Here is a 24329-nt window from a genome sequence, read left to right on the forward strand (position 1 = left end):
GCAATATCTGCGTATTCTTGCAAGAAATTTCTAAAACCATAAGACACACTGCATTTTTACTTGACTCCCAAAATGAACATCCGGTGATATTGGTCCTTCCCACTCCTAACTGAATGACGTCAACACACTCTTAAGGACACATCACACACTCTGTGGAAGAGGGTAGGAGAGGTGTGGAATATAAAATTCCTTTTTGAGATGGCTGCCTGGGTTCTAATGGGGTTACTCTAATGTGTTTTAAGAGCAAGGCTCACTGACCAAGATATACTTTCATGAATTCAAGAATGTATGATAATTACGATGCATACATATACATGTATATGCATTTACATGACAAAAAATGCCAGAAGGAAAATGTAAATGACAGTCCTCTTTTCAAAGGGTGCATGATGGGAGTGATTCTATCTTTACGTCTAAAGTGTTCTACTGGATGCATTTAATGTTCCGTTTCCTCTGTCTTAAATTATTCACTCCCTATTGGACACATTATTGCTCCATAAATAATGCTTATTAGCTTTATTTTGTTGCTGTTTTTTAAATCACTCGACCTTTCCTAATGCTAAGCCAAGCAATGGAGGGCAGGAAAAAAAAAAAGTATTTAGAGCAGGCCTATCATCAGGTTTTGAGCTGGGCTTTCCCCAGAACTCACTTTAGGCCTACAGGATGCCTGAGGCCAAGGGTACTTCCTGCATCCACAGGGTTGGGGATGCGGAGTACATCTCTCTAATCTGCCACCTGGGACAGCCTTTTGCATCACTCTCTGGCTGCCTTCCCTTTTCTGAAACTTGAGAGGGGAGAATGTTGCTTCCCTTTAGAACAGTAGGTGAGCCCATCAGCAACTCAGCCTCAAAAGTCTCTGCAGTCTCATCTGACAAATTAAAAGATTGAGCCCATCAAGTAAATAAAATTAAAATGAATCATCATAACAAATATACGTATCTGTGTATGTATTTATTATATATTGTCAAAATTCTCAGCCTGAATCTAAATATAGAGTCTACTACTATCTTTTTAATTGGGCTTTAGCTAAATGCATGATGAAAATCATTTTCAGATCTTAGCTCATTGGAAAAAATAAAGATATAAAATAAATATAAAGATCTTAGCTCACCAGTGTACTCTAGTGTCTTCCCAACACACAAGCATACTTCCCATGTCCCATTCACTTGCAATCAGCTACTGGTGGAAAATTAGATGGGCCCAAATCAGAGGAAACCGAAGACATGATAATGAAACTCCTGAAAAAATCAATGGTAATTATGGAAATGAGCTGTTTACCGCCTTTTGTTTTTTTTGAACTTTCCTTCTCTTTTTGACCTTCTAGGCAGCCTAGTTTATGGCAGGAACATCATCAGTGAGGTCCCAGAGAAAGGAAAATGATTGCAGAGATAGCTACTATTTCCAGCCACTATTTCCAAGAGCATATCAGATCACTCAAAGCACATTATATCAACACTCCCCCTGTGACAATCTAGTCTTTACTGGAGTTAATTAAAGCAATTAATTCCCTTCCCTTTCAAAGCAGTGTGATTACATAAATAGATAATTTCCCAATCCAAACCCATAAAGCAAGTGATTTCTCTGCATGTCCCTCAGTGTGCAAAGGACCTAACTGAACTAAATTGTCCTTTTTCTTAATTTGACCTTCATGAAATTCTCCAGTAACTTTTTCTGCTCTGTCTTCCTATCTGGTTGGATGGCAGAACCACATCTCCACATGGACACAGGACTGCAAGATTAATAAAGCATTTCCTGCAGCAAAGATGGATAATGCCCAAACTGTAATCACAACGACAGGAGTAGAGTGAGGAGGAAAGGAGAATGGCAGGTGCCTGCTCTGACAGGCACTACAGTTCCCTTCAACAATATACCAGCGTGGGTGATGCTGACAATAATTAGGCAAACAGAATGCCAAACAATTGTAAGAAAAGCTGTCAAACATGTTGTGTTATTATCCCCTGCATGGGCCTGTGATTTATCATCACAGAAAAATCTCTAAACTGTGACATTTTGTTCAAATTACAACCCTTGGCTTCCTTGACTGCCTACAGACTGACAACTCCAAGGTCGGATGTAGTTCTCAGCAATTTGTTCCTTCATTAAGTGAGTATGTCTCTGGGATGGGTTCTAGCCACTGTCTGTGAGTGCTGGCATGCCAAGAGCAAGAATAAAGTACTTTCCAACGTGTGGGAAGCCACTTACCTTCAGACGTCAAAATGAAAGAAAATAATTGACATTCGTATTTCCTTCTCAGATTGGTCCTAAAACTTGAAATACGATCTCCTGCATCAAGGCTCCTACCTGTCATTTCTTCCTCCCTCTCCACCCAAAACCCTGCTTGGGGTTCTGGACTTGGCTAAAGTGTAAAGGCTTTGATCTTGTCGGTACAAAATCAGTCTTCCTGGCCAGGCGCAGTTGCTCACACCTGCAATCCCAGCATTTTGGGAGGCTGAAGACAGTGGATCACTTGAGGCCAGGAGTTTCAGACCAGCCTGGCCGACATGGTGAAACCCCGTCTCTACTACAAATACAAAAATTAGCCGGGCATGGTGGCAGGCACCTGTAATTCTAGCTACATGAAAGGATGACACAAGAGCGTCACTTGAACCTGGGAGACAGAGGTTGCAGTGAGCTGAGATTGTGCCACTGCACTCCAGCCTGGGCAACAGAGTGAGACTCCATCTCAAACAAACAAACAAACAAACAAACAACAATAAAAAACCAATCTTCCTGATGATATCCCTCAATGGTTGTAATTGAACTAGAAAGAAAAAAAAAATGAAAATACTTTTGTTACCCAGTTTCTTTCGAGTTTGGCACAGTTCTATAGATTAATTATGAAAAATTGTGAGATGTATTACAGAGACCTCAGAGATGCTAAGCCAATGAGACAGGTGTGAGGTATTACTATTATTACTTTGGAGAAAGTCCACAGGCAGTCTCTAACTTGGATTTCTGGATGGCTCAGAGTTGAAACAGACCCTAGAGGTAATAGAAGCAATCTTTTCAACTAATGAGAGAAATGCTGTCTGTGATATTCCTAGCTGATGTTCTGAGCTGGAGTACTTCCAAGGATGGAGGTACAAGAAGCCTTCTATTAGAAATAGGTGGCTGCTGAAAGACCTAAACATTTGGGTCTTCACTGTTTTCAACAGCCCCTTCCATACCTGTCCAACACAGAGATCCACTTAACAGTAAAAGTCCTACCCTCTAGATATTGCCTTATTTGAAAAGGTAATATCTTTTAATCCCATTTCTTTATATCCCATTGTCAGAGCTCTTTCCCATTCCTTTCTTCACTTTCTTCATAATCTTTTTTTCTTTTTTAATTTTTTAAAATAGGGTCTCATTCTGTGCCCAGGCTGGAGCACAGTGATGCAACCAAGCTCACCACAACCTTGAACTCTTGGGCTCGAATAATCCTCTGGCCTCAGCCTCTCGAGCAGCTAGGACTACAAGCATGTGCCACCAAGCCCTGCTAACCCCGTCTCAATCTTTACACCCATAAGAGAACCTTTTCTTCTCAGGATCCTCTTTTCTTAGGGTTTGGAGGTTGATTTAGTATTGCCAATATAGCAAATCTTTATTTTCCTTAGGTTTATTTTGATTTTTTAAAACAATAGTCTTTTTACTCAAACTTTGGCAAATAATTTGGGCTAGCATACCAAGTAAATAAGCTTTAATTTTCTCTTGGCCATGTATCTTCTATTAGTTTCTGCATAAGACCCTCAATACTTCCATGTTTACTGCTGGCTGCCCAGGCACCTCTCACTAGATGGCATTTAGTATATTTTTCAACCATCTTTCTGACCAAAACTGTGTGTGTTCTATGTCTCATTCCTAAGAAAGTTGATAGTGAACTCAATTGGCTGATTAGAAGTACAGTGTGAACAACTTATACCTGAACACTTTAAATATATTGCAACCTAACTCATTTACATATTAACAGTGACTCATTTCCTTAGTCCAAGAAAGTGAACAGAGGCTTGATTCTCTCTCCCACCACCCCCCACCCTCCTTTTCTCTCTCTCTTTCATTCCTTTTTATAGACAAATGTGAATTATCCTCACAACCTGTTCATTTAATTCTGTCAAGCTATTCCTCAAGGACAAACCACAAAAGGGAACCAGGGAGGGCTGTTCAGAGCTCATGGAAAATCCAGATCAGCCACAGAGGTCCTTAGCCCATAGAAGACAGGTGTGTGGTCTCAACATGGAAGATAAACAACAGCTTCTTGACCAACCTCACCAAATCGACTTCTAATACCTTTTTGTCCCATGCTTCCAACCTACTCTGATTGACTTAGGCTGATCAGAAAAAAAGCTTTAACAGTAACATCTAAAATAAGTGAACTTCCTTTTATAAGTCTTCCTTCTTGCCAAAGCTGATGACTAAATAAGTTCAAAGATATTTAAATTAATGTCAGTTATACCCACAGTCACTGGAGGAGAGGTAATACGAATTCAAGCTTCCAGTAAAGAAAAAGAGGAAATGAAAAAGAAAAATAGGTGTCTTTCAACTCTAGTTGTGATATAGTCTGCTGAATTATTGACCTTTCCTTTCAAAGATAAGAAAATGTGTATGTGGATTTTTTCTTAAACTTATATTTCCTACATGTAACCACAATCTCTAAAACAACGTGGCTTATTTTACATATCTGCAGAGAGGCATGCAATTTTCCCTTCCTCATAGTCTGACCTAAGAGTATATGGTAAACTTTGTAGAATTCTAAGTTTCTTTCAAAAACTTTTCATCTTATCTCCAGCCACAAATTAAAAGGGGTAGAATTACTCAGTGTAGCCACAGCTGGGAATACAGTTTAGTGAAGAACAGGAAGGAAGAGAGACGGAAGGACTCCTACAGTTTTTCTTTACAATCTAAATATGTTAAACGCATGATGGAAGCAATGGAGCCAGGTCAAAATGGCACTTGCTGTGTTTTGAAAAATCCTGACTGTGAGAATCTTCTGTAGTAGGAAGGCAGGTCATTCTATCACACTAACTGGAAGGCCAGTCTGGGGCGTGCTTGCTGGATGTGTGGAGATCAATTTACCCACAAGTCCCTGTGGATTCTCTTCCATAAGAAATCGGGGAAGCCCAGGCTATCGGTATTCTGCACACACACTAACAGCTTGTGCTTGCAGAGGCAATACTTTTTCAGCTCTTTTCAGATTCTATTTATTGGTTATTTTTCCCTCTTGGCTAAAGAGGTTTCACTTTTGTACCAAGCAGGGGCACCACTCTAACAGAATGTATTAGAAACTGCTCAACTGGGATTTTGCTGGAGTTCTACTGAGGTTGAAAATCTCAAACAACATGTGATGAAAATTTTAGGTTGTTTTGGGTGACTTCAATCCCAAGGTTTTGCTTGGCTGATTTGAATTCCTTCTTTCAGAGATTTAGCCCATGTTAGTTTCAGGTGGGAAGTCTGGTAGATTCTAAAAATGAGGCAGCTCTATGTCAGCCATTCAGTGGAGAAAGAGCCCATGCTACTCTGTATGACAAAATACTATGCCTTTATTTGTGTACAGGTGTGAATGAATTATTTAAAGAGAAAAATGTGTGAGTGGGTACTACATAACTGCTACTCCCAGTGTTTGCGCTGTGTTTTTCTGTAAGTGTGGACATTTTCCTTCTCATGTCTTTTTAAGAGAAAGAGAAAATGATGATGGGAAGGATTTGGGGTAAGAGAAGATTACTTTTCTACTATTCTTACCAAAATTTACAATTTTGTCTTCCTTTTTTGTAGTACCTGTGTAATATTTGCTCCTCAATTGTAAGCTCCTTGAAGACAGGACATGTGTCTTCTCTCTTCACTTTTTTTTTTTTTTTTTTTTTGAGACAGAGTCTCACTCTGTGGCCAGGCTGGAGTGCAGTGGTGTGATCCTCGCTCACTGTAACCTCCGCCTCCTGGGTTCGAGCAATTCCCCTGTCTCAGCCACCTTAGTAGCTCGGACTACAGGCATGCACCACCACACCCAGCTAATTTTTGTATTTTTAGTAGGGACGGGGTTTTACCATGTTCCAGGATGGTCTCGATCTCCTGATCTTGTGATCCACCCACCTCAGGCTCCCAAAGTGCTGGGATTACAGGCATGAGCCACCGCTCCTGGCCCTCTCTTCACTATTATATTGCCAATATTTATGATAGCTTTTGGTTTACAGCAAGAAACAATGAGTAAGTAGTTTGTCTCTTTAAACCAATGCTTGCCATTCTTCTCCAGGTGAGAGGTTAGTATAGATTTTTATGAGGCTTTATCATAACTAAACCCAGTGGTGGATTGAATAAGGTCAGCTGGTAAATATAGTCTTTGATCACTGGAAAATCCAGCAATACCTAACTTAAACATCAAATGAGCAAAATTCTAACATTTCTAGTATATTTGATCTATTGGTTTGTAAATCATCTTGAAGCCATGATACAGAAACACTAACTCTGTATTTTTATAAAAACAAAACATAAGAGTATGCATTTATTCATTCAAGAAACATTTCTTGAGTCCCTAATTGCACTAGGAACTGTTCTTGATTCATGACGGAATGTGACAGACAGGTTGTTCATGGAGCTCTTGCTCTAGTAATGCATATATGGTTGGAACTGGTGGGCACGGAGTCCAAAATAGCAATTCTAGGCCAGCTTGCCCTAAACAAATGATACAGATATTATATGAGAGACTTGCTAAAATTTTGATCATATTTAGCTCTCCTCCCACCTCTTTCAACCACTTACTAAGTTTAGGGAGAAACGTGGGAACACAGGATGAAGTGGCCACAGAGGTACCCAAGAATCAGTGCAGTAATGCTGTCCTTAGCAAATGGCCCTCCTGTAATTCCCAAGAAGGTAAAATATTTTAGCATTGAAATAACTTCATGACATGGCCATGCCCACTCTAAAGTGGTTTCATCATGTAAACAGTCCTTCAGTGAATGACTTAAAGTTTGAAAAACCTACAGAGCAGAGTCAAAAGCATAGACTGAGGAGTCAGTGGATGAGGATGACTTAAGTCATGGCTCCACTATTTGCTGGTTGATTCTTGAGGAAATCACATAACCTTTCCAAGCCTCAGCTTCACCTGCAGAATGGCAATAATAATGGCCAGCTTGTAGAGTTGTTGTGAATACAAAAATAATACAGTGCATTGTTAGCACGGTACATAACATATAATAGCAACTCAGTGCTAGCTGTAATTCAACATAGATAGAGCACACATTGCATTAATGACCATTAATTATTGCAACACCCAGAGGAGAGCAGTACTGTATAATTTTGCAGGTAAGAAAACTGAGGCTTAGAGGGCGTTTATGAGTGCAGGGGAAGATACACTTCACCTTTCTCTTGAAGTTATTATGTGGCCATGACTTGCTTTGGCTAATGAAATGTAAATGAGAGAGGAATGTGTTGCTTCTTGGTGAAAGTCTTTAAGTCATCTTCTCTTCACTGTGCCACAATGAATTACAATTCAGAAGGAGGATTATCCAGGATCCTGTATCCTGAAGTAAGGACAATGTAGATGATGGCCATGCAGCGTGAGTAAGAAATAGATCTTTGTTATTTTAAGCCACTGCAGTGTTTACAGTTGTCCATTACTGCAGCATAACATAGCTTATTCTAACTTTTCAAAGACTAAAAACTATTAAGATCTAGCATTCAAACTCAGGTCTTATGGTATTAAGGCCAATGCTTTTTGTACTATCTTATAGTACACTGCTTATTAGAAATAAAACACCCTGTGAATGTACCTTCCACTTCAGAAGAAAATGAACTTTTCCGTTGCTCTTTGACTTAGAAAAAAATTAAAAATTCTCTGAGCAAAGGTCAATGGAAAGGCAGCGAAAAAGTTGGTAGAGGTGGACAGATAATAAAACTGATCCAAAAAATCCATTAATTTAGCAGAGCCCTTTATTTCCCATAGGTTCATGACCTGAAGATTACATAGGATGGAGGTAGGCCCTTATCAAAAGCCTGCAATTCTGTGGCTACAAAATCAATTTTTAAATGATTTATGTGATGTTGTTCAGGACCAAAGGCAGTAATTCATTTCCCATGTGGCACTTGGAGCTGCTGCTTAGATGTTGAAAAATGATTAATTTTATTTACAGCATGGCTCCCTTCATATATTACTGGAAACAAGATTTGAGAGTGCAGCACTTCTATAGCATGCAATTATTTGCTGAAGGAAGTTCCAGGCATAAAGAAAAAAAATCTACTAGCAGCCAAGGATCTGAACATGCACTGAAATAACCACTGTGAAAACCTTCCAAGGCCAAATGCTTCCAATCTATTCAGTCTGACCCACTTAACATAAAAGAGCCACATTAATTTCCCAAGGGAGCCATTCTTCTATCAAATCATACTAACTCCTAACTTCAACAATGGGAGAAGGAAGAATTTAGAATTCTTAGGTTTTTGTTCCCCCAGAAGACTGAGTTTAAAAATTTTCTAGAAATTGGTGCACATAGCTTACTTCAACTTAAGTTGAAATATGTGTGCATTTTTAAAAATTGCTATAAGGATGCCTTTTCTGGGCCACCATATGTAGACATTTCTTTCTTTTAAAACTACAGAAGTACTATATTCTCAGGCCTCCTATTCTCCAGCTTGCCAACCTGAGCCTAATAGGTCCTATCACATCTAAGGAACAGTTTCACCTAGGGTAAAGTTCACATTTTTATGACCAACTATATCACTCTGAAGCTCCTAGTTTAGGGCCCACAATAACTTGATAAGGACAGGTAAATTTCCATGTCCCTTGCATCTTGTGATCATTAAGGTTGGGGTAAAGACCTTGGATACCAAGGAGATAGAGTAGAGACTATTCTCAGACCACTGGAATGAGCTCTGCCCATTGCTTCTGGACACTAGAATGTCAGAGGGCTGTGGAGAATGGTGCATGATGATGCCTGCCATTTTCTCTCCTATCATTTTCTAGGACAAATTTTCCCAAGGAAACAGTTAAGAGAGCCAGACTGTCAGTTACCCTATCCACACTGGAGACTACTCACATGCACATTGTGTACCTCATCCTTCTTCAGGGATCATTGCTTACTTTCTCTTTATTGTGCTAATGATATTGGTCAAACCGTAGGCTGATGACTATGGACCACTATTTTCTGTATCATTAAACATGGCCATATCCCTCAAGTGGGTTGTGAATAAAATTGATACTCCGCTTCCACCCTCACTAAGTTGGATTATTTAATAGGCATGACTTGCTTATTAGGAAATAGCCTGAACTGGTATAACTGAGGATGAAACATCTTGTCAATACAGGTTAATTGTTAGACCCCATAGAACTGGATGTACAGGTAAATGAGGGGGTGAGGGCTTTCCCTCTTGTCTGTAATTTGTATGTGGGGTTCATCAGCAAACTTGTGAAGCCCGGTTTATTAAGTTTCTAGGGCAAAAGTGTAGGCAAAGCTATTCAAAATAGGGTAGGGCTGGTACCACAATAACGGTGAAACAATTTCATTAACTAGAGTATAAACAAGAAAACAAAGTAACAAGGAGTCTTTTGATGTATTAGCAAGTTCCTGGATCCTTACTTGCCTGAGTCATCTGGATGAGTCTTGTGTCTGGATAAGATAACTTCAGTCATAACCCTTATCATTTATAAGTAACAGAGGGACCTGTGCTGGGAAAATATGGACTAATATCCTAGAAAGTTAATATATATTTAGTGAGTAAGCTTGTAACACATATGAGTGACCAATTTTTTCATTAACATTTTCCTGTCATGCCACTATTCTGTGTACTATGCTTTTCTTCTTCTTCAGTCCTGTAGTTGCCTCTAGGAATGGCAGTCCTGGGAAAGACACTAATTACTCAAGAGTATTTAATTGCTTGTTTGCCTCAACTCAGTTGTAACCTTTGTGAAAGTGGGAAATATGTGTATTGACCGTCTATTCCAGCAACCATTGCCATGTCTGGTATGCAGTAACTATTCGTGGAACGAATGAATGAATGGGAAAAAATTATAGATTCTGTCATTTATTAATCCCTTACTACAGAGTATGACAGGGTGAGGGTTGTGCTAAGTGTTTCACTAATCATATTTTTGAATCCTCATAATTCTACAAGCTAGATATTATTTTCCTGATATTACAGGAGAATAAAGAGTTTCAGTGAGTTTCAGGTGTGCATCTAGCACACAAGGAAATGTTTTGCAGAGAGTCCCTTCTCTGTGACAGTCAGGGCCCTTCCCACATATTTCCTTGAGTATCTCCCTCATTGAGCATGCAGGATACTCATGAGGGATATTTGCTGACAGCCAGCCTTTTCTGTTGAGCACTTATCTCTTGGATAATGGGATGAGAAGAACAAGGAAACATTTATTCCTGAAAAGAAATCTCTGATGAGTGATCAAAAGTTAGGAGATATAAAGTGACTTTTTCTATAGTGAAGAGCCAGAATTCCAATTCCACTCCATTGTGTGTGTGTGTGTTTGTGTGTTTCTTTCCCCTCCAGTGTCCTTTGAGTGTAGCACAATTAAAAATTTAGAATGCTTGCTAACGGCAGGGACAAGGTGATTCCTAGTCCCTGCACCATACTCACTAAAGTGAAATTCCTGAAAATGGCTCTAGGAGACTCCATTTTCAACAATTAACTAGGTGGTTGTAATGCAAAGTAAAGTTTGAGAAACATTGAACTAGGTACAGTTGCCTCTAACATTTTTCATGCACTTAGATAATACTGGGAGCCAGATGGTCTACAAATGGAAGAAATCTCCCTGTACCAAGCACTGGTGGTGCATTTGCAGCTCAGAATATGGGGAATGCCTTGGTACCCCCACCCATTAATGTTAATAGGAATCATGAGGATAATTCTCTATACTCCATGCTGAAAAGTGTTCCCTTTAGAACCAGGAGAGGCTATATTTAATAAAACCATCTGGATTCCTATGTACATGTATAAGGGCAGAAAATAGGTCACAGTTGGTAGGCTACTTTCTGGGAATTATTTCATTGTATCAGCAAACTCCAAAGTCCTGAAAGGGCTCCTGCTCTCCTGGCTCTCTCAGCGAGTGACAGCCCAAGAACTAAGAGAGGTCAGAGAAAGTCCAACATTTAAGGAAAAAAGTTTCAATCACAAGAAAACATGTAAAACAAACCATCCCCGAAGGACAAAGTGTGGAATAAACTTGTTAAAAGCTATTAACCTCTCAAAATAACACATTTCGACTCCAGAGTAACCTCAGTTGCAGTTTGGAGAGCAGCATGAAATTAAGGAACACAATTCAGAGAACATAAGGACTCTAAATATGAACTCATGATGTCCAAGGGTTTTACAGGCACTCATGCTCCTATGAAAACCATGAGGATGGTGGGTCTATGAGACCTGAGAGAGTCAGATAATCTGGTGTTAAAAAGTAGTGTGTTCATAAGGCTTCCAGAACTCAACTCTGTTATAGACTAAGAACTTTACTTTGTCAATCAATCTAGGTTTTTGTCTTTATTATAGAAATTATAGGAATACATGAGGAATCTTAAAGCAAGAAGAGGATTTATCAGGCTTAATCTGGATTTGAACCTTGGTCAAGTCTTAGAGGAGGAAGCCACTGATTCTAATGGAGCATGAAGTGTCCACACAGAGGGGGTTACTGTGCTCAGCAGCATTTCACCTTGTTACTCCGCATCACTGTGTTGCCTTTATCACGGATCACTTTGACTGTTGCTGTTTATATAGCACAAAGTAAGCAGAGACATAGAAAGGCGGAGAACTAAAGTCTTCCAGGGCATGTGACATGCAGGGTGAATGGCATATTTTACACTATTTGCTTTTTGGTATGTCTGAGATCCTGATAGCTCCTTAATTATCAAAATCCGTAGTCTAGGCTGGGCGCGGTGGCTCACGTCTGTAATCCCAGCACTTTGGGAGGCCAAGACAGGCGGATCACGAGGTCAGGAGATGGAGACCATCCTGGCTAACACGGTGAAATCCCGTCTCTACTAAAAAATACAAAAAAAAAAAAAAAAAAAAAAATTAGCCAGGCGTGGTGGCGGGTGCCTGTAGTCCCAGCTACTTGGGAGGCTGAGGCAGGAGAATGGTGTGAACCCGGGAGGCGGAGCTTGCAGGGAGCCAAGATCGCGCCACTGTACTCCAGCCTGGGATGACAGAGCAAGACTCTGTCTAAAAAAAAAAAAAAAAAATTCCGTAGTCTAGAGTGGGCAACTGTACAAAAGTCTTACAATAAATGGTCAGTAGGTCCTCAAGCTAGCTCTTACGTAAGCAATGCTATCCCTGAGGCATAAGGAAGGGCATAAAGCCCCAGAATGACTACCACTATGTCTATGAGACAATTCAAAAGTCCGTTTTTTTATGCCAGGATACTTTCAATTTCTCCTTCATAGGATCAGGGACGTTCCAGCTCTAGCTTCAGATCCACAGTGGTGCCAGAAGCACTACCAAGGAGGATGGTGTAGGAAGATATATTCCTTTTCTAACGCTGCTGTAACAAATTTTCGCAATTGGTGCAAAACAATGCAAATTTATCATCTTATAGTTTGTATGTCAGAAGTCTGACACAGGTCTCACTAAGCTAACAGTGAGGTGCCGGAAGGGCTGTGTTCCTTTTTGGACAATCTAGACGATAATCTGTTTCCTTGCCTTTTCCACCTTCTACAGGTCACCTGCATTCCCTGGCCTTTGGCCCTTTCCTCTATCTTCACAGCCAGCAACATTGCATCTCTCTGACTGTCCTTCCATAGCTGCATCTCCCTCTGACTCTACCCAGGAAAAGCATTCTGCTTTTAAGGACCCATGTGATTAGACTGGACCCACTGAAAAATCCAGAACAATCTCCTCATCTCAAGGACCTTAACTTAATCGTACCTTAAAAGTCCCCTTCGCCAAGTCAGGTGACAGATACACAGGCTCTGGGAATTATAATATGGACATCTTGGGTGGGAGCATTATTCTACCTACAACCTGTGGTAAGAGGTGGTGAGGAGGGAGGTTTCCAGAGACTGAAAGGATCTGAGATAAGAAGCTGGCAGCAGGAGGGAGTGAGGCTTCAGGCTAGAGTTATCTTTCCAGGACCCTTGAGAGAGTTCTGGCTGGTTTTCTAATGCCCTCTTTCATTTTATCACCTCCACTGCCACCATTGTCATCCTGGCCTATGCTCTCTCTTCTGAGGTATACCCTAATCTTCCTCACTGGCCCTCTATGGCCTCATGTACTAAACTGCCTCTCCTCAGGCTATTTTCCACACAGTAGCTAGAGTTATCCTTAAAAACACAATCATAGTATGCCACTCCCGTATTTAAAACTCTTTAATGGCTTTCTATCACACTTAGAACAAGACCCCCAAGCCCCTTTTCATCATGGCTGACACAGCGTGACATAGTCTGGCTCATGACTCCTCTCTGACCTCCCCTCCCACTCCTCTCCCAGGAGTTATCAGGCTCCAGCCACATGGCTCCCTTGCTGTTTCTCAGACTCTCCAAGCCAGATTGTGTCTCGGCTCCTGTTTCTCCCTCTGCACGGAAGGGTTGACCCCGGATCTTTGCATGGTTTATTTCTTCCCTTCTTTCCAGGCCCAGATGAAATACCACCTCCTCAGAGAACTTCTCTGACCATGCTCACTAAAATACTAACCCTTTCTTTCATTCTCTACCCGCTCACTGAACCTATTTTTCACAGTCCTTACCACGACCTGACATTACATTATACATTGATTTGTTTGCCTATTTTCCACGTTGGTTATTTGTCTCTGCCACTAGAATGCAGAAGAAAAAGTTTCTTGAAGGCAGTGAACTCCCCAGGAACCAAGAACAGTGACTTGCACACTGGAGGTATTCAAATAACCATTGAATGAATACATTCAGTGCCTATTTGATGAGCCCCTTTATGTGAAAGACACTGTGATATAAACAGTGAAAAGATAGACATGGTCTACCCTTCTTTCCCAAGTGTCCCATGGATTGACTCATTTTCTTTCTAGATTCAACTTTTACTGATGACCAAAGTTTATTTTTATTATTTTAATTAGTTTTTTTTTTTTTTAGAGTTAGGGTCTCACTCTGTTGCCCAGGCTGGAATGCAGTAGCACCATCATAGTTCACTGCAGCCTCGATTTTCTGGGCTCAAACAATCCTTCCACCTTAGCCTGCTGAGTAGCTGGGACTACAGGCATGTACCACCATGCCTCGCTATTTTTTTGTTATTATTTATAGAGATGGGGTCACACTATGTTGCCCAGGCTGGCCTGGAACTCCTGGTCACAAATGTTCCTCCCACCTCAGCCTCCCAAAGTGCTGAGATTACAATATGAGCCACTGTACCTGGCCAAAACTTATTTTTTAATTCCCAATTCCATCTCATGGCTCTCATTTGTTCTTACTCATTTATTCATTAATCTACTCAACACATGCTTATTGAGAACTTAAGCTAGGTCCATAATAGATCCCAGCCCCTAAAACAAGAACATGACCAGTTTGCGAGGGTTCTTTTGCTGGTGGCCATTACATGAAGGGAGATAAGGAGGGAGAAAGGTTCTACCCACACTCCCACTACTCTCTCCCTCCTACCCTACAGACCTCCTCTTTTTTTCATCTGAATTCATTTGCAGACAAGGATGAAAGCCCCTTAGAGTAATAACAGAAGCTCCTTAGGTAAATAAAAGATTTCAGAATCTAGGAGTCCATAGGAGGCTAACACTGCAGAGCCCATGCTCTGAGGACTGGGTCAGGTCACTGCACCTGTGCAGAGCCTGCCATATCTGTTGAGAAGGTCCCATGAGCTCACCACTAACCAAGTCACAACAAGCACACAGTTCGAGTTCCCAGGCAGGCTGAGCTGGCAGTGCATCAGGCAATGCCCTTTTAACATTTTTTACTTTTTGTTCACCATTGTTCTTGCAATTCTATGTTTTACTTACAGAAGATATGCTAAATAAATGGTTCTAAATTAGCCGGAGCTAATTTCAGCCTTGAGCTCACTCTGCTGCCACAGACTATGGCAAGTATGATTTGGAGCATTGACACATGGCCTGTGTACAAGACAAGATGTCTTATGCAAAGTTAGTTTGGGCTATATGTAGGGACATGCGCACACTCCAAATACTTTTTTTTTTTTTTTTTTTGAGATGGAGTCTCACTCTGTCACTCAGGTTAGAGGGCACTGGCGTGGTCTAGGCTCACTGCAACCTCCACCTCCCAGGTTCAAATGATTCTCCTGCCTCAGCCTCCTGAGTAGCTGGGATTACTGGTGCGTGCACCATGCCTGGCTAATTTTTGGATTTTCAGTAGAGACAGGGTTTCACCATGTTGGTCAGGCTTTTCTCGAACTCCTGACCTCATGATCCGCCTGCCTTGGCTTCCCAAAGTGCTGGTATTACAGGCATGAACCACCATGCCTGGCCCTCCAAATACTCTTAATAAATTAAGAAATCTAAGATGATGCTTTCTACGAATGGATGAATCAAGAAAAAGCTACACAAAGTTCACATAACCTAGTGCTGCTCATTAATTTGGGAGAAAAAAGCTTGATGCGAGGAGCTTGATTTGAAGGACAAGCAGTATGGAAAGCCCCAAAATACTTTACAGGATGTCCAAGATTAGATGCTATAATTTATTAGGTATAATAGGGCTTTTAAAACTGAAACTCATACCTCTCCACATTTTAAAAGTGTGGCCCATTAATCAGCAATTAACTAAATAAGGTTGTTAAATGACACTACAGCAATTCTAGGTCAGTCTGATTTTATCCTCTTTCTGGCTTAATACCTCAGATGGAGTGCAATTCCTGATAAGGCACTCAATAAGGGGCACTTGCACAATAAAGAGGAGAAGGAGGAAAACATAGTTAATATGCCATGTTCCCCCCCCCCTTTTTTTTTTCATTTTAGTTGAGATGTGCTGTCAGTCTCTGTCTTGACCAGATAGGGCATAGAGAGGTGGTTCTACTTCACCAGGGGGCTCTGTCCCCCAAGGGTGCTGCATATTGGTGCTTAGGCAAGGGACTGTGCCCCTCTCTCCACAGCCCCAGCTGCAGCCTCTCTGTCCCCTTATAAAGAAGGCATCGAGTACTGCTTTTAGGTCATTTCATCATATTTGCTCATTTCCTTGGCTGAAGAGTCTGGAGTCAGAGGGCCACCAGAAGAAGTGGAACAGTCCTCGTGGGTGGAAGAGACTGGGCACTGTTGCTTTCTAGCGGTTTGTTCTCCACAATCACATCCGCATACTAGATTTCTACCAAGGAAAGCTGGACACAGCATCTTATCACATTTGCAGCCCCACATAAATGTGTATTGAGTAATCCGAACTTGCTTATTTTGTAAACAAACACATACTTTCTGGGATTAAAAATAATCTAGTAACAGCAAAACTAGGCTGTCCAGTCCCATACTGAAGGGCAACGGAAGTTGTACTCTAAAATTTTCCAGCAGTATCAGATGAAAAGCCATGGAATGGGGCTGCCTCTGGAAAATGAACATGCCAGAGAAACTGGTTAACGCTTGTGTGTAGGATGGGATCTGCCTGTGTACACTTATGCAACTCTTTTGATCATTTGATCTAAATGCTCATTAACAGACATTTTGCAAAAGATCACATAATGATATGAGCATATCAACAGGCTTCCATTTATGCTGTAGGAAACCCAGAAATGAGGATTGTTGTTATTTTCTTTAGAAAATTCATTTAATCGCTGATAGTAAATCAAAATTCTACATTGCCACTTCTGTAAATATAAGTGACAAGAAGTTATATATCCCCTAGAGAAAGAACAGTAAACATTTCTAAAATTTCCAAGTGCTCCTACATATAATCTGGCTGTTACAAATGGAGGCGGCTTGTCAGAAGGTCTCTCTACGTAAATGGATAAGGATTGAAGCTGTGTCGTGTATCACTCATGTTGTTTATCCTTTATATTAAATGGAAGCTATATATAGATACAAAATTATAATGGTACAGACTGCCCATTTCCTACCAGCAGTAGGTTGACTAGGAAAATATAAGTTCTTTACTGCAAAAGTGCATCGAAGTTGAAGCATTTTTATTTAAAATGCAAAGCTAATCAAATTAGTGTTAAAATAGTTGACAAATGGTTATATTTTCCTATTTTATTTAATTTGAAGTGAACAGAATTATATGCTCACATTTTATAATTGAGTTGAAGCTGCTGTATTGCAGTTTGTATTATTATAGAACAAGCAACAGAAGTATAGACAGATGACTGAGGAATCTGTATACACCATTGCAGGTAAGTAACTATGACCATGAGGCACGTACAGGACAGAGAGGCCGTAAGACTCAAATTTTTGTTATTATCTGACCAAAGGAGAGAACTGTGTTATGTTAAGGATCCAAAGAGTTAGCTGTTAACTACAAGTGTCATGTGAACCTTAAATAAGTATGTTAGTTTTTGCAAATAAACTGCTCTACCTATGAGGAACAACTCTGAGGTTTATCTCTAAAAGCAAAGATCAACATATTGTGTGGTCCTTAGGGTAGAGCCTGCTCTCATCACATTAGCAAGTTGTCTTGGAGGAATACTGGATTGAAAGCTGAAAGGGCTGGGTCTGATGATGTTTTTATCTTTACCTGGATTTTACATGAGCTTGAGTAACCCACAGGCCTCTGCAGTCTGAGTTTCCCTGGCTTTAAAATTAAGATAATGATCCTAGTCCTGTCTACCTGGCAGAGCTGTTGTGAGCATCACATGGGATAATTATGTGAAAGGTGCTTTGTAAACTGAAAAATACTATAATGAGGCAGGGCAAAAGGCAGCACTGACTCTTGAGGCTGAATGCTCTGCTGCAGGTCAGGCTGGATGGATATTCTTGATGAAGTGGGGCATGGTGGTTTCCTATTCAAGGCTTGAGGGCTGACTCTCCTGCACGTGGGACCCTGTATCCGGAGACTTCACTTAGTCTCCTTGAAAGATTCATTTGCCACAGCTCCTGAGTAGTCTATCAGTAGAGTTAACTAAACACCAAAGATGTTTATAGTCTAACTTTCAAAAAGAGGTAAGCAGCTACTTGTAAAAATCAAACGTGTAAAATCTACTTGTCTATCTAAATTTTGCCAGTGTGATTGGCATATTTGGCAAGATTTTGGGAAGACTGGCAAATTGGGCAATCGTTTGGGAAAACTGGAATTTGAGAGCTGATGATCAGCTGCTTTGCCTTCTTTTTCTTCCCCCTGTTACAAAGCCAGGTCAAGAAGACAAGACAGAGGACCTTCTGATGTGCTGCCTGATCTCCACTGGCTTCTCTTGGTGACCATATGTTCCTTAGTCGAATGTCTTTATAAGGGAAGTATTGTTGAAGTATGTGGTGAGGGACTGAGAAAACAAGCACTGAGATTGTTACCATTCACATCTCACAGGCTTAATGAGAACAACAAGCAAACCCCAAAGGGTGTTAAATAGATTTGGTATATTTTCCTCATTTCAGAGAATGTCTATTCCTAATGCGTTATTCTCTAGCCAACAGAAGAAAAGTGCCCAGCTTATTCCTTCCTCATGGAAACTACCGGTTTAAAGGACAGACTCTCATCTATCAAAGCAGTTGAGTGACTTCTACTTACATCAAGGCCAGCAAAGTAGATGACACAAATATTCAGGGAGGTTGCAGTGAAGGGCAGTACTCTTCTTTCTTTGACTTATCTGGTGTGTTTATGGTTTCAGGAAACTATCACTTCTTTAATCTTTCAAAATACATTTTAAGGAGGCCATTCTTTTCATTGGACATTTTTATTTTAGGTTGCAAGAATTCTTTATTTCTCTGCTTTTAAAAATCTATACTTGACATTATCCATGACCAAGATGGCTTACATTTGTTGTGGACACTGACAAGGCCCAACTTACATTCTATGAGAATTTTGTGGAAAAAACTTCACCTTTTGTGATGATTCAACTTAGAAAGGCTCGAGTCAAATGACCAAGGTCAGAAAGTATAAATAGAAGGACAATGAGCTTCTACTCATTAGCCTAAAGATATTCATCTGAAAAATATGCCATATGTAAATTAAAAATAATGATGGAATCCTGCTGTATGAATATCACAGTTCTAGGTGCAAGAATAGAGGAACAGAAAGTTATTATAATAAAAACCATAATATATGGTTTATACTTATAACAACACATATTTACATGGTATGGTTATACCACTTGCTTTGTCAGTTTGTCACTCTGACAAGTTACTTGCCCTCTCTATGCCTCGGTTTTTTTTATTTTTAAAATAGAGACAGCACTGGTCATGGTAGCTCATGTCTGTAATCCCAGCACTTTGGGAGGCCAAGGTGGGCGATCACTTGCGGCCCGGAGTTTGAGACCAGCCTGGCCAACCTGGTGAAAAATTGTCTCCACTAAAAGTACAAAAATTAGTCAGGAGTGGTGGTGGGTGCCTGTAATCCCAGCTATTCAGGAGGCTGAGGCAGCAGAATCACTTGAATCCAGGAGGCAGAGGTTGCAGTGAGCCGAGATAGGACCATTGCACTCCAGCCTGGGCAACAGAGTTAGTCTCTGTCTCAAGAAAAAAAAAAAAAAAAAAGATAACAATAAAATAATAGCAAAAGTAGCTACCTTATAAGGTTTTCATAAAAATTAAGTGAAATAATCACTACAAAGACCTTAGCACAGCATCTGAAATGTCATAAGCACTCAACAAATAATGGTTGTAATAAAATCAGTAATACTTATCATTTGACTACATAAATCAAAAACTAGGAACAGCAATATATATATAGTGTATATATATATACGTGTGTGTGTGTGTATATATATATTTGTAACATATAGTTGCTTACTATGTGCAGGGCACTGTCCTAAGGATATAAAAGCATTACATCTAAAATGTATTTAATTTTAACACCAACATTGTAACATAAATCTCTTATTATCCCCATTTTACATACAGAGAAACTAAGGCAAAGTAACTTATGTAAGTCTACATGATAGAACTAGGATTTGACCAGGTTATCTGTAGGTATCTCAGTATTTCCTGAAGTGACTGAATAATTTTTTTGTTTTTATAATCTTGTTTATAACACCACTGGTTTTTAATCCTTTTAATATACAATGGTTATTTTTGTAGCCATTAACTCCATAATTTATTTACCTGTATCTCTAAAAAAAGGGCATCACAGGCTGCTCGCATTGGCTCATGCCTATAATCCCAGCACTTTGGGAGGCTGAGGCGGGCAGATCATGAAATCAAGAGATTGAGACCATCCTGGTCAACATGGTGAAACCCCATCTCTACTAAAAATACAAAAATTAGCTGGGCATGGTGGTGCGCACCTGTAGTCCCAGCTACTTGGGGGGCTGAGGCAGGAGAATCGCTTGAACCCGGGAAGTGGAGATGGCAGTGAGCCAAGATTGCGCCACTGCACTCCAGCCTGGTGACAGAGCAAGACTCTGTCTAAAAAACAGGCATCACAAAATGATAAGGGGAGAGTAGAGTAACTTTGCATATTATTCATTCACATGTGCAGATAAAAGAATCTAATGCCGAATGTGCGTAAAGCAACATACCTCAGTGTGAGAGAGTAAGTGCTGGAGGCTAAGGACATTCTGGTCTCTCCTTCATTTTCTCTTATGAGGCACATTGATGGGGTATGTGGACTTAGGACAAGATGGCACTTCACCTCGCTTTTCTTTCTGCATACCTTACTCTTATTCTTCTACTAACGCCACAATAAGAAAATAGAAACCCCCACTTGACATCTAAACTCTTTAAAAACATGTAAAATTTAAATAAATATTACTTATTAAAAGGGTTTTAAAAATTATTATTTGGTGATGATTTACCCTAAAATTTTTTGACTTCAAAGCCCAGATGCTTAAATATTGCTTACTTTGGGTCTTAATGGTTATTCCAGAGCCATGGAAATTTAAATTTGATCTCAGATTTTTAAGATGTGACAGCTTGATTATTTTACAAGGCCAAAATCCTGATTCAAGTCTGTAATTTTAAGAATCAAAACTGTTTTCCCATTGATGAAGACATTTTGAAATGTGTGGTCCACAGCTATTTATGAGTAGCTTACAGCTGTTGTCTCTTTGTGCCCAAGACCATCAAGAATCCAGGAGCTGATCGGATCCTCCTGGGACTGCTATTAATATCACTTTCACTTTAGACAACTTTGCCTTCAAGGAGCAATTTTCTGGCTCCCTTATACTACATTTGTAGCCTCACAGCATTCAAGCAGGCACAGGGCACTTGGACAATTTAGCAATAATCTATAATACAGGTTTTTGAAACAAGTGATTTATTCAAATGCTGGTAAAACAGAAAATGGGTGCCAGAAACTGAGAAAAAATTCCTTAAACTAGGATCTTTAGTATAATGAGAAATGATTACAAGAATATCAATATGGGGCACTGTGACATCTGAAACAAAATGGAACAATTCCTAATTGTTATTGAGGAAGAAAGTAAGACCTATTAAGGCAAACTAACCAAGTTTCATTGCACAGGGACATAATTTCAGAGGTGCTATATGTGATTCCATGTTTGATAGGGTCTGGCATATCTCTTCCCAAGTGTGCTCTGGAAATACTCTTTCAGTCCTTCTTTTAGGGGAAGAAGTCATTACATCAGCCTTGTAAAGTACACTGGCATGCAAAGTAAAATCTGTTTACCAGGGTGAAAAGTTGGTGCGTTCTGTTTTTTTGAGGGGAGGTGAGCTCTAATGTCCCCCCAACATGCATGCTTCACTAAAAATCTCTAGCTCACCAATCTCCTCTTGTGTGCATTTGTTATTTAGTCTCGAGCTCTCCTACATTTTATCTGTTAAACTTTTAAAAATTGTTCCCTGCCTTTTTTCCATTCTGATTTTTAAAATTCTGATTAATATATAATTGCATCTGTATTGGCAGACCATGTAGATGCAGCATTTGTGAATTGCAAGCTATGGAGAACACTGAATACCATATTAAGGAGTTAGATGAAAATGAAAAGAACTTTAAACCCTAGCCTTTTAGATAGATTGCTGCTTTTAAAGATTATCTCTGAATTGCAAAAACAGACATGAATAATAATAGCATAAACCTGACTAAAATATGACTCTAAAATATGAATGTCTGCCATTATAAAAGAATCTAATGATAAAACCTGAGGAAATAGACACTAAAAAATAACAGGTTATTTTCTCTTCCTTAAAAGTCCTGAAATTTAATTTTACCATTCTGTCACAGGATAAAACATCTGTCCTAATGGAAAAATAACAAAAACCCATTTTCTGAAAAGTCCTACAGATAATTTTTCACATGAGTACATGGAAATATCTATTCCATTTTTGTATAACTATTCTTTCTTGATGTAAAACACTGGTAGTCAAAATACACACATATCACATTTGCCTTCAATCATGAAACTCTGATAAGCACACAAATTGCAATACCATCATGCTAAATTAACTAATTCATTTATTAATCATTTTCTTTGAAAGCAGAGTGACAGTCAGGCACTGGGAATGCTGAAATTAAAGACTGAATCCCTGCCTTCTGAGGTCTTACACTTCAGCAAAGAGGTCACACATCAATAATTAATATATGATGTCACAGATATAAATACAGAAGTGAAGTAAAGAGACAATGAATCCAAATCAAAAGTTTCAAGAAAGGCTCCTAAGAAGAGGTGACATCTGAATGGAGTCTTTGAAGACCTTGTAACAATAGCCATGCAAAGGTGCTCTAGACAGGAAGAATGTTTTGTGCAAAAGCAGAGATGGGTAAAACATTATTTCAGTTTTCTCAAATAGAATTAATCAATCTCTTTATACAGTAACTCAGCATGCCGTCTGTACTTCTGCTAGCATGAATAGAATGAATTTTTATTGCTCATCTTTCCTGGTGGACTGTAGCCTACTAGAAGCAGGCTAATACATCTTTGCACCTCCCATTTGTCTTGCACTTATAACTTGCCTGCATAGTTTTGATGGAATGAACAAATGAATGACAGTAAGATTTCACAAGAATCACCTGTGAAACAGACTTCACCAAAGCACCAATGGTACCACTCATTAACAAACAGTTAACCAGGGATGGGGCAGAATAAAGTCTTAGCTTTTCAAAGAATTTCATTCCTGAGACATTTTTGTGGTCATGTTAAAAAATAAAAAAAGGGTTGAGGGGAGGTGCTCTGAGAAATGTGCTCTCAGATGGCACAGCTGGAATGAGAGAAATGGGAACTGTTTTCCATTTTACATAGTTTCTGGAAAGGGCAACAAGAACAAAAAAAAAGCAACAGTGTTGGTCAGCCTTCTCAGTCCCTGAGTTGAAAGGTGCTATAAACAGAGAAAAGTCTCATAGGCCAACTCTATGCAGGCTGCGTGCCAAGAATAGCTACAAAGTGGCAAGTTAAATCAGCCAGGGCTTGTGAGCTGTCTCAGGACTTGAGTCCCAGCTTGCACTTGTGAAAGTTATGCTGCAAAGGGAGCTACCTTTCCCCAGCACCGCCTGGGGCCTTGGCAAGTCTAATGGAGAATGAGTTTGATTTCAAGCCCTGCTCCCTTCAGGCAACTTACGAAGAAAAGCTGTAAGTCTATGGAGCTGGGAATGTCTGGAAGGAGTGAAGACCCATCATTTAAAACCGATTTCTTTTTAAGGAAGTAGAGCAGAGAGCAGTGATTATTTCAACACCCATTCTCAGGGGAATTTCTGTAAGCTGGAATCAGCTAATGATGGTTAATAAAGGTAAATGTTCCCTGATTCTCGGGAAGTGATTCTTCATCCTGGGGCTTTTTGAGACTTTGTCTTCACTTGAATTTTGGGTGGAATAAAGCCCTCCTGGATTTATCCTAATCTAATACTCAAAGTTGGTAGTTCACAGGAGTCTGTCTATTATTCTAAAAACGTATAACAGTGGATTAGCTACTGGCTTCTGTCCCTTCGGCACAGCTCCCCCAGACAAGAGTGTACCTTTTATGACTGATGCTGGTGTATCAAATTTTGTCCTCTCCTTCTAATAACAAAACAGTGAAATGCAGTAAAATGCCACTTTTTCTGACTTTTTTTTTTCTTCTAGGACATGTATGTTTCTTATCTCATTCAGAGGCATGCCAGGACATTTAACTAAATCTGAAAGAAAACCATTCCGTAAACCCTTAAGACTGGATTAGTAATAAGGAGTAATTTCTCATCTGGAATAAACTCCAGAATTCAGCTTGCTCACCCCAGACACAAAACACAATAAAAAGAATGGTTGTTACAGTTACTAAATGAAGGATCTTTTCACACTCAGCAGACAGTAAAGACTGTCTCTTCTGTATCTCCGTATTACCCAAGACATTGAGCATCCATCTTACAGATACAAAGGATGTCTAGTTTGAAAGTTTGCCTATGTACATTTGTTTACGCACTCAGGCATGTACAGACTGCCAACTT

At 39.8% G+C, this 24329-nt stretch overlaps 1 protein-coding gene across 22 annotated transcripts in view; it reads right to left on the reverse strand.

Moving 5' to 3' along the window:
* LOC105464900 (solute carrier family 8 member A1) overlaps nt 1-24329 on the reverse strand; it is a 391740-nt gene that overhangs the window by 134972 nt on the left and 232439 nt on the right. The gene's annotated exons all lie outside the window — the stretch shown is intronic.

Source organism: Macaca nemestrina, chromosome 13, assembly GCF_043159975.1.
Source record: "Macaca nemestrina isolate mMacNem1 chromosome 13, mMacNem.hap1, whole genome shotgun sequence".
In the NCBI taxonomy this organism is placed as follows: domain Eukaryota; kingdom Metazoa; phylum Chordata; class Mammalia; order Primates; family Cercopithecidae; genus Macaca; species Macaca nemestrina.